The sequence below is a fragment of the Macrobrachium nipponense genome, chromosome 26, assembly GCF_015104395.2.
Source record: "Macrobrachium nipponense isolate FS-2020 chromosome 26, ASM1510439v2, whole genome shotgun sequence".
Lineage (NCBI taxonomy): Eukaryota > Metazoa > Arthropoda > Malacostraca > Decapoda > Palaemonidae > Macrobrachium > Macrobrachium nipponense.
This window is the reverse complement of record NC_087215.1, coordinates 70,117,543-70,127,212: the sequence shown is the minus strand read 5'-3', so window position 1 is coordinate 70,127,212 and position 9,670 is coordinate 70,117,543.

Here is a 9,670-nt window from a genome sequence, read left to right as displayed (position 1 = left end):
CCCTTAAATGACGCGAAGAATATTCTACTCACGAGAGCAAATCCTGATTTCCGGACTGCGAGTTGTAAACTCTACGGCGTTCAGACTCCACTTTTAAATATCATATGCATAAATTGATATTTTTAGACGCCATTTCCATAACCAGAACATGACAAGATATGACGAGAGAAGAAAATAATAAGAAGAATTGAAAAGACCATATATATATAATCAATTCCACCGATGCTGCCATCCTCTTTAACAAAATAGAATAATAATAATAATAATAATAATATAATAATAATAATAATAATAATAATAATTAATAATAATAATAATAATAATAATTAGAAGAAGAAGAAGAAGAAGAAGAAGAAGAAGAACTTTAAACCGGAAACTTTGGAACTGAACAGTTATTGAAAGAATTTGCTGGTAAAATTATTGAATTGAATTATATATATATATATATATATCTATATATATATATATATTATATTATTATATATTTCTAATATAAAAGACAGAAAACGTTGGCGCAAGCAGGCCACAGCATATGAAAGGACAGGGTGACAAGGAGATAGCCGGTCATCAGGTGATAATACATTTATTGCCGACGCGTTTCGTAACACATAGTTACATCATCAAGGCTAAAAGAGAAACAACACAAATTAAAAAACACATGAAACATAACTTTGACTTTAAGAGTCTCAACAAATATACAAAAAACATACATAAAATGAAAGCAATTTAAAAAGCACCTGCTAGACTAAAAAGTTGAAGACTGAGTGATTCGGAGAGAAGGGAGAAGCAGCGAAGAAAGCCGGTTCAACCCAGATACAACTGTACAGAGGAGGTGTGTGAGTTCAACTTGGGCACCAACTGCTTAATAAACAACGACTCTAATATAAGCAGTTCGTGTAAACGGCTTGTTTGGCCCAAGACAGAGAAATCAGTATAATTGATGGTGGTTTTACAAATTTTTGCATGATTTCTGATATTTGAAAATTCTGGATTGGACACTCTGCAGCCAGTACGATGACTTACACCATTATGTGAATCAGCTCTGACTTTTAGCAATCGTCTAGTCGAACCCACGTAAGTCCCCAAATCACATCTGGGGCAAGTATATTTATATACGACTGAAGATTGCAATATTGGGCAGAGTCTGTCTTTAAATTTGAAAAGTGATCTTATTGTAAGGGGATTTTTTGGAATTAATATAACTTGCAACATATTATAGTGTTTTTCAATTGCAGACTTGAGATTCCTTCTAAATTTATCGTCTTGGATGTATGGAATACTGGCATATAGTTTCTTTCGTGGAACAGTGCTTATGGAAGGGGAGTCCGATAATTTCTTATTTAGAAAATTCTTGCAATGTTTGAAGAAAACATGTGAAGGAAACCAGTTATCGGAAAAATATTTAAAAAGGAACAATATTTCTTTATGATACAAATCCCAGGAAGAGGTTAGAGTGTAAGCTCGATGAAGCAAGGTAAAAATTGAATTAAGTTAAAAATTATAAAAACAAGCACTATAAAAGTTTGAACCCAGACCGGAGAACGTCTTTTTTCTAAAAACGGAAGTGTTAAAACTATCACCTCTTCGAAAAACCAAAACATCCAAAAATGGTAATCGATCATTTTCCTCTCTCTCTAATGTAAACTTAATATTAGGATGTAATTCATTGATGTACGAGAGAAATTGATCAGCATGGAAAGCTGATTTAAATAGAACAAAGGTGTCATCGACAAACCGTTTATACACAAGAGGATAAAAACCAAGGGGGCAATTTTCCAACATGTCCTCCTCCAGGGAGCACATGAAAATGTTGGAAAACGTGGGACCGAGAGGTGATCCCATTGCCATTCCGTCAACCTGTCCTTTCATATGCTGTGGCCTGCTTGCGCCAACGTTTTCTGTCTTGTGTCTGGTGACTCTGCTCAGGCTTCTTCCGGTGGCTCACATGGAGTTCAACCATTGGTTCTACGTCCTTCTGTTCTTGATCCGCGTCCGTTCCAGAGGATTCACACATTTTCACCAATTAGTTCGCACCCGATATGGCGCAGATGTCTTGTCCCCATGCAGATCTTTGGAGACTACTACGAAAAAACTCGAGAAAGCCAAGTTGGACCTGGATTTTTTACATTACTGCCAGCTTAACAAAATTATCCCGAATTTTATTAAATTTAAACTGTATCGCGCCTCTCTGTACCAAACTGAATTCTATGCTGATGCCACCAACAAATTATTAAACATGGAAATCAATACAAAAAACTTTTATGTAACTAAACATTTATCTGCTGTACAATGTTTATTTCAACGTGTTCGAAGCACCCTGTCTTTTATTGATTTTATTATTTTTCAAATTCTGTTTAACAAAAACATTTCTGACCATATTACCAGTATTCAACGATGCCATAGTATAAAATTACAAAGCCTTGGTGTTCTCCTTCCTCATTTTAACCATAGTGTGAGTTCAATATTTAACCTTTCCTCTCATGTACTGTCAAAACGAGAAGAGTTCTTGTTATCTCTTGGATTGGACTTCTGCATGCCTTGTTACAAACCAAACTACAACAGGTTTTTTTCTGCCTTTTAGATCATTATTTCACAGGTTAAAAAATCAGCCTTTTAATGTTGATATTAGTAAATTACAGTCGCAACTATCGGATATTACTCAACAGGCATTTAGAAAAACTGACGACTAATTGGACACTTTCTTTAAGAAAACTGACTTAGATATTCTGAAAAAATCTGGCAAAAAATGAAAAATTGATAATTACTAAACCTGATAAGGGTAAGGGCACTGTCATCTTGAACAAAGAAGATTATATTAATAAAATGGAGTCTATTCTGAGGGACGAAAGCAAGTTTCAGAAAATAGGTAAACCTGAATGTAAACGTATATTTAAAGTTGAAGACAAAATCAATAGATTTTTAAAAGAACTTAATACTAAGAATGTCATTAGCAAAGACACTTATGAAGATCTATATTGTTCAGGTACATCGTTTGGAGTTCTTTACGGTCTACCTAAAACACACAAAAGAAGGAACCCCAATGAGACCAATATTGTCATCAATTCATGCTCCGAATTACAAACTAGCTAAATACCTAGTTCCTTTACTAGAACCATTTACTTCTAATCAACATACCTTGAAAAACTCCGAAGAATTCAAATCATATGTTTTATGTCAAGACTCTGACTTATATATGACCAGTTACGATGTTGAATCTTTATTTACAAATGTCCCAGTAGAAGAAACAATCGAGGTTATTTTAGATAAAATTTTTATTGAACCTAATGACACTTATTTTAACTATGATCGTTGTCTTTTTAAGAAATTGTTGCAATTAGCAGTGCTGGACACTGCCTTTATTTTTAATGATCATCTTTTATAAACGGTTGACGGAATGGCAATGGGATCACCTCTCGGTCCCACGTTTTCCAACATTTTCATGTGCTCCCTGGAGGAGGACATGTTGGAAAATTGCCCCCTTGGTTTTTATCCTCTTGTGTATAAACGGTTTGTCGATGACACCTTTGTTCTATTTAAATCAGCTTTTCATGCTGATCAATTTCTCTCGTACATCAATGAATTACATCCTAATATTAAGTTTACATTAGAGAGAGAGGAAAATGATCGATTACCATTTTTGGATGTTTTGGTTTTTCGAAGAGGTGATAGTTTTAACACTTCCGTTTTTAGAAAAAAGACGTTCTCCGGTCTGGGTTCAAACTTTTATAGTGCTTGTTTTTATAATTTTTAACTTAATTCAATTTTTACCTTGCTTCATCGAGCTTACACTCTAACCTCTTCCTGGGATTTGTATCATAAAGAAATATTGTTCCTTTTTAAATATTTTTCCGATAACTGGTTTCCTTCACATGTTTTCTTCAAATATTGCAAGAATTTTCTAAATAAGAAATTATCGGACTCCCCTTCCATAAGCACTGTTCCACGAAAGAAACTATATGCCAGTATTCCATACATCCAAGACGATAAATTTAGAAGGAATCTCAAGTCTGCAATTGAAAAACACTATAATATGTTGCAAGTTATATTAATTCCAAAAAATCCCCTTACAATAAGATCACTTTTCAAATTTAAAGACAGACTCTGCCCAATATTGCAATCTTCAGTCGTATATAAATATACTTGCCCCAGATGTGATTTGGGGACTTACGTGGGTTCGACTAAACGATTGCTAAAAGTCAGAGCTGATTCACATAATGGTGTAAGTCATCGTACTGGCTATGCAGAGTGTCCAATCCAGAATTTTCAATATCAGAAATCATGCAAAAATTTGTAAAACCACCATCAATTATACTGATTTCTCTGTCTTGGGCCAAACAAGCCGTTTACACGAACTGCTTATATTAGAGTCGTTGTTTATTAAGCAGTTGGTGCCCAAGTTGAACTCACACACCTCCTCTGTACAGTTGTATCTGGGTTGAACCGGCTTTCTTCGCTGCTTCTCCCTTCTCTCCGAATCACTCAGTCTTCAACTTTTTAGTCTAGCAGGTGCTTTTTAAATTGCTTTCATTTTATGTATGTTTTTTTGTATATTTGTTGAGACTCTTAAAGTCAAAGTTATGTTTCATGTGTTTTTAATTTGTGTTGTTTCTCTTTTAGCCTTGATGATGTAACTATGTGTTACGAAACGTGTCGGCAATAAAATATTATCACCTGATGACCGGCTATCTCCTTGTCACCCTGTCCTTTCATATATATATATATATATATATATATATATATATATATATATATATATATATATATATATATATAGGTATATATTATATATATTAACTGCATCATTTACACAATTGTTCTGTGCATTAATACAACTACTAGAAGGACCTCATTGATACGTGGCAATGAGACGAATGTTGGTCCAGGAAAGCTTGTAGTGTTTTTTTAAGTAATATCTCCGCTTGATACCATTCAGTTTCAATGAGGTCTGTAGTAGTAGTAGTAGTAGTAGTATATATATATATATATATATATATCTATATATATATATATATATATATATATATATTATATATATATTCAATAGGATATTGTATATATTTTCGTCGTTAATAATTCTGTTCCTGACGGACGGTGGCAAAAGGGGGCAAATTATGAGCACTGTTGCAGGTTTCTGAAACGGTCTCCTGAAGTCAAGAAACCTCTACCGATTTATCGGTACCTACCGCTCCCCTGAAACGTCAGGTCAGACCCCCCCCCCCCCACACCCCCCCCCCCCCGTTACCGATCAGTCAATACAATACGCCTCGGTTTCCGGGAAATCGCCAGAGGCTCCCACCGATCAGTCAACAATCCTCATGCTACAGAATTTTCCAACTTTATCCTAGTCGAGTTTCTCTGTTTAATCATTTCTATTCGCCTCGCATTTCGTCTCCAACTCCTATTATTACTATTATTGTTATTATTATTTTTTTTTTGGGGTGGTCTATCACAGTCCTCCAATTCGACTGGGTGGTATTTTATAGTGTGGGGTTCCGGGTTGCATCCTGCCTCCTTAGGAGTCCATCACTTTTCTTACTATGTGCGCCGTTTCTAGGATCACACTCTTCTGCATGAGTCCTGGAGCTACTTCAGCCTCTAGTTTTTCTAGATTCCTTTTCAGGGATCTTGGGATCGTGCCTAGTGCTCCTATGATTATGGGTACAATTTCCACTGCCATATCCCATATCCTTCTTATTTCTATTTTCAGATCTTGATACTTATCCATTTTTTCCCTCTCTTTCTCTTCGACTCTGGTGTCCCATGGTATTGCGACATCAATGGAGGATACCTTTCTTTCTTCTTGACTTTGTCAATCAACGTCACGTCTGGTCTATTTACGTATCACCTTATCTGTTTTCTGATAACATCCCAGAGGATCTTTGCCTGATCGTTTTCTATCACTCCCTCAGGTTGGTGCTCGTACCACTTATTACTGCAAGGTAGCTGATGTTTCTGGCACAGGCTCTGGTGGAGGGCTTTTGCCACTGAATCATGCCTCTTTTTGTACTGGTTCTGTGTAAGTGCCGGACATTCGCTTGCTATGTGGTTTATGGTTTCATTTTTCGTATTGCACTTCCTACAAATGGGAGAGATGTTATTTCCGTCTATCGTACTTTGAACATATCTGGTTCTTAGGGCCTGATCTTGTGCCGCTGTTATCATTCCTTCAGTTTCCTTCTTTAGCTCTCCCCTCTGTAGCCATTGCCATGTGTCATCGCTGGCTAGTTCTTTAGTCTGTCTCATGTATTGTCCGTGCATTGGTTTGTTGTGCGTCTTCTGTTCTGTTTGTCATTCTCCTGTCTCTGTATATTTGTGGGTCTTCGTCTACTTTTATTAGTCCTTCTTCCCATGCCCTCTTTAGCCACTCGTCTTCACTGGTTTTCAGATATTGCCCCAGTGCTCTGTTCTCGATGTTGACGCAGTCCTCTATACTTAGTAGTCCTCTCCCTCCTTCATTTCGTGTTATGTATAGTCTGTCCGTATTTGCTCTTGGGTGTAGTGCTTTGTGTATTGCCATATGTTTCCTGGTTTTCTGATCTATGCTGCGGAGTTCTGCCTTCGTCCATTCCACTATTCCTGCGCTGTATCTGATTACTGGCACTGCCCATGTGTTTATGGCTTTTATCATATTTCCGGCGTTGAGTTTTGACTTGAGTATCGCCTTGAGTCTCTGCATATATTCTTTCCTGATCGTGTCCTTCATTTCTTGGTGTTTTATATTCCCTCCTTCCATTATTCCCAGGAATTTGTATCCCGTCTCATCTATGTGTTTGATGTTGCTCCCATCTGGTAGCTTTATCCCTTCAGTTCTCGTTACTTTGCCTTTTTGTATGTTGACTAAGGCGCATTTTTCTATTCCAAACTCCATCCTGATGTCCCCAGATACAATCCTAACAGTCTGGATTAGGGTATCTATTTCCTTGATGCTCTTACCATACAGCTTGATGCCGTCCATGAACATCAGATGGTTGATTCTGTTGCCTCTTGTCTTGAGTTGGTACCCGGCATCCATCTTCTGTAGTACTTTTGTCATGGGAATCATGGCTACTACGAAGAGTAGTGGGGACAGTGAGTTGCCCTGGAAGATCCCTCTCCTGATATTAACCTCTGCTAGTCTTATTCCAGAGCTTGTAAGTATTGTATTCCAGTTGCGCATTGTATTTTTAGGAAGCTGATGGAGTTTTCCTCTGGCCCATATATTTTCAGGCATTCTATTAGCCATGTGTGAGGTATCATGTCGAAGGCTTTCTTATAGTCTATCCATGCCATGCTTAGGTTGGTTTTCCTTCTCCTACTGTTCTTCATTGCCATTTTGTCTATCAGGAGCTGGTCTTTTGTGCCCCTACACTTCCTTCTGCAGCCTTTCTGTTGGTGGGGGATGGTGTTTGTCTCCTCTAGGTAGTTGTATAGCCTTTCACTGATGATACCTGTTAGTAACTTCCACATTATTGGTAGGCAGGTGATAGGCCTGTAGTTACTGGTTATATTTCCCTTACTCTTGTCTTTTTGTACTAAGGATGTTCTTCCTGTGGTCATCCATTTGGGTGCATTGTGATTTGTGATACAATGCTGGAGTTGTTCTGCTATTCTTGGGTGTAGGGCGTTGAAGATTTTGAGCCAGTATTCATGGAACTTCATCGGGACCTGGGGCTTTCCAGTTTGGCATTTTCTTTAGTTGGTGTCTGACTGTGTCTGTCGTGATCTCTGTGAATCTTTGTTTTATTCTCCCTGTTTCTTTTTCCTTGACTTCCTGGAGCCATGTTGCATGTTTGTTGTGTGATACCGGATTGCTCCATATGTTTTCCCAGAGTCTCTTACTTGGTTCGGCTTCAGGAATTTCTTGGTAGTTGTCTTCCCCTCTTAGTTGGCTGTATAGTCTTTTCTGGTTGGTTCCGAATAGTTTGTTCTGTTGGTATCCCTTCTTCCTGTTCATGTACCGTTGGATCTTATGTGCTTTGGCCTTAAGCCTCTGATTTCATCTTCTATTGTGTTGTTTAGTCCCCCCTCTTGAATTTTGTATTTCTCGTTGAGTTCCACCCTTGTTTTCTTGCTTCTTAGCCTTTTTTCTGCCATCCCTTTCAGTTTACTCAAGTCAGATCTCATCTCCACGATTTGCTGTTTTGGTTTCTGTTGGGTTGGTTCTGCTGGTGTTTGTTGGTGTTCGTATCCCCACCAGTTCTGCTACTAATCTTGCTCCAGCATATGCCAAGTTATTTGTTTCTGTGATACTGGTGTGTATTATGCCCATTATTTCATTGACCTAACTTGTTTTCTCCCTTAATTTCTTGGTGTTGTAGGCTTTCATGGAGGGGATCTTTGTTCTCTCTGTATCTGGCTCCATCCTTTGTCTAATCTTTTCTACCCATTCCGTCCTCTCTGTTACTTCGTCGGTGTTTCTTCGTGTGTCGTTGTTTGATACCTCATCATCCCTGTCGTCTACTGTGGCATCGTCTCTCAGTTCGTTTTCGTGTAATTCGTTGTCGTGTGACATTTCCCTTTCCAGTTCTTCTCTTTCTGTTGGGGAGAGCCAGTTCTTTTTCTTTATGTTCCTTACTTGGTCTGCCAGCCTCTGCTCTGTTTGAGGGTGTTATTCCCTCTCATCCAGATGTTGACCACCTTCTTCTATATCCTCTCTCCGTCGGGTTTGCTTCTGATGTAGCATCTCCATATTTCCTTATTTTCTTCTCTTGTCCATTTCTTCCTTTGGTTTGCTTCTGTAGCTCCAATCTCAGGCTGTTGGTTACTGTCGTTGTGGTGATCAGTTGCTGGATGACGACCTCTAAGTACCTGACCTTCTTCCCCTTCAATTGGGTTGAATACCTGGCTGCCGGACGAAGCTCTTCTGTCGCCAGAGGTTCTATTTACGTCGTTGTCGTTTATTCCTTCATTTCTTAACATCATTGCTGAGTTTTGCTATTTATTTAACCCATAGCTGGACCCTACCCCATCAGGGATAGGTACTCATTTACAGCTGAGTAGACTGAGGAAATTGTGGTAAAGAGCCTTTCCCAAGGAATCAACGCCGAGGAGAGCGGTCACCCATTCAACGACTGACCAGCCTCAATGTTGCTTAACCAGCTCATTCACGACCTAACCCACTCTGCCATGGCGCCACATTATTATTATTATTATTATTATTATTATTATTATTATTATTATTATTATTATTATTCAGAAGATGAACCCTATTCTTACGGGACAAGCCCACAGGGGACTCTGACTTGAAATTCAAGTTTCCAAAGGTTATTATTATATCATTATTATAAGTAATGGCCACTTCAGCAGCGCTACGCTTGTAGAGATTCCTCTCTATTTTTCGAATAGCGGCTTCTTCGGTGCCACTGGCTCAAGCCACCAATAAATAAGCAGGCTTTCAGACACCAGCCAATAGGAGAGCAGCATGGGACAGACCCCCTGCTGAGGACACCAAATATGAGGAGGACGGACACCACACCAAAAACAGTCCACCCTCAGCTTCTCAGCCCCGAGGATGTATGGCAGCTCCAGACGAAAGCTCGCTTCTAGAAAAAGAGAGAGGTAACCGTTAATGACTTTGATGGCGCTGATATCAAACCTTATTTGTATAAGTTGAAATATAAGCACCGATCTTGACCCTGTCTTTGATAATGACCTCCATAGGGGCTCTACCAGCCTGTTTAAGTAGCACCGA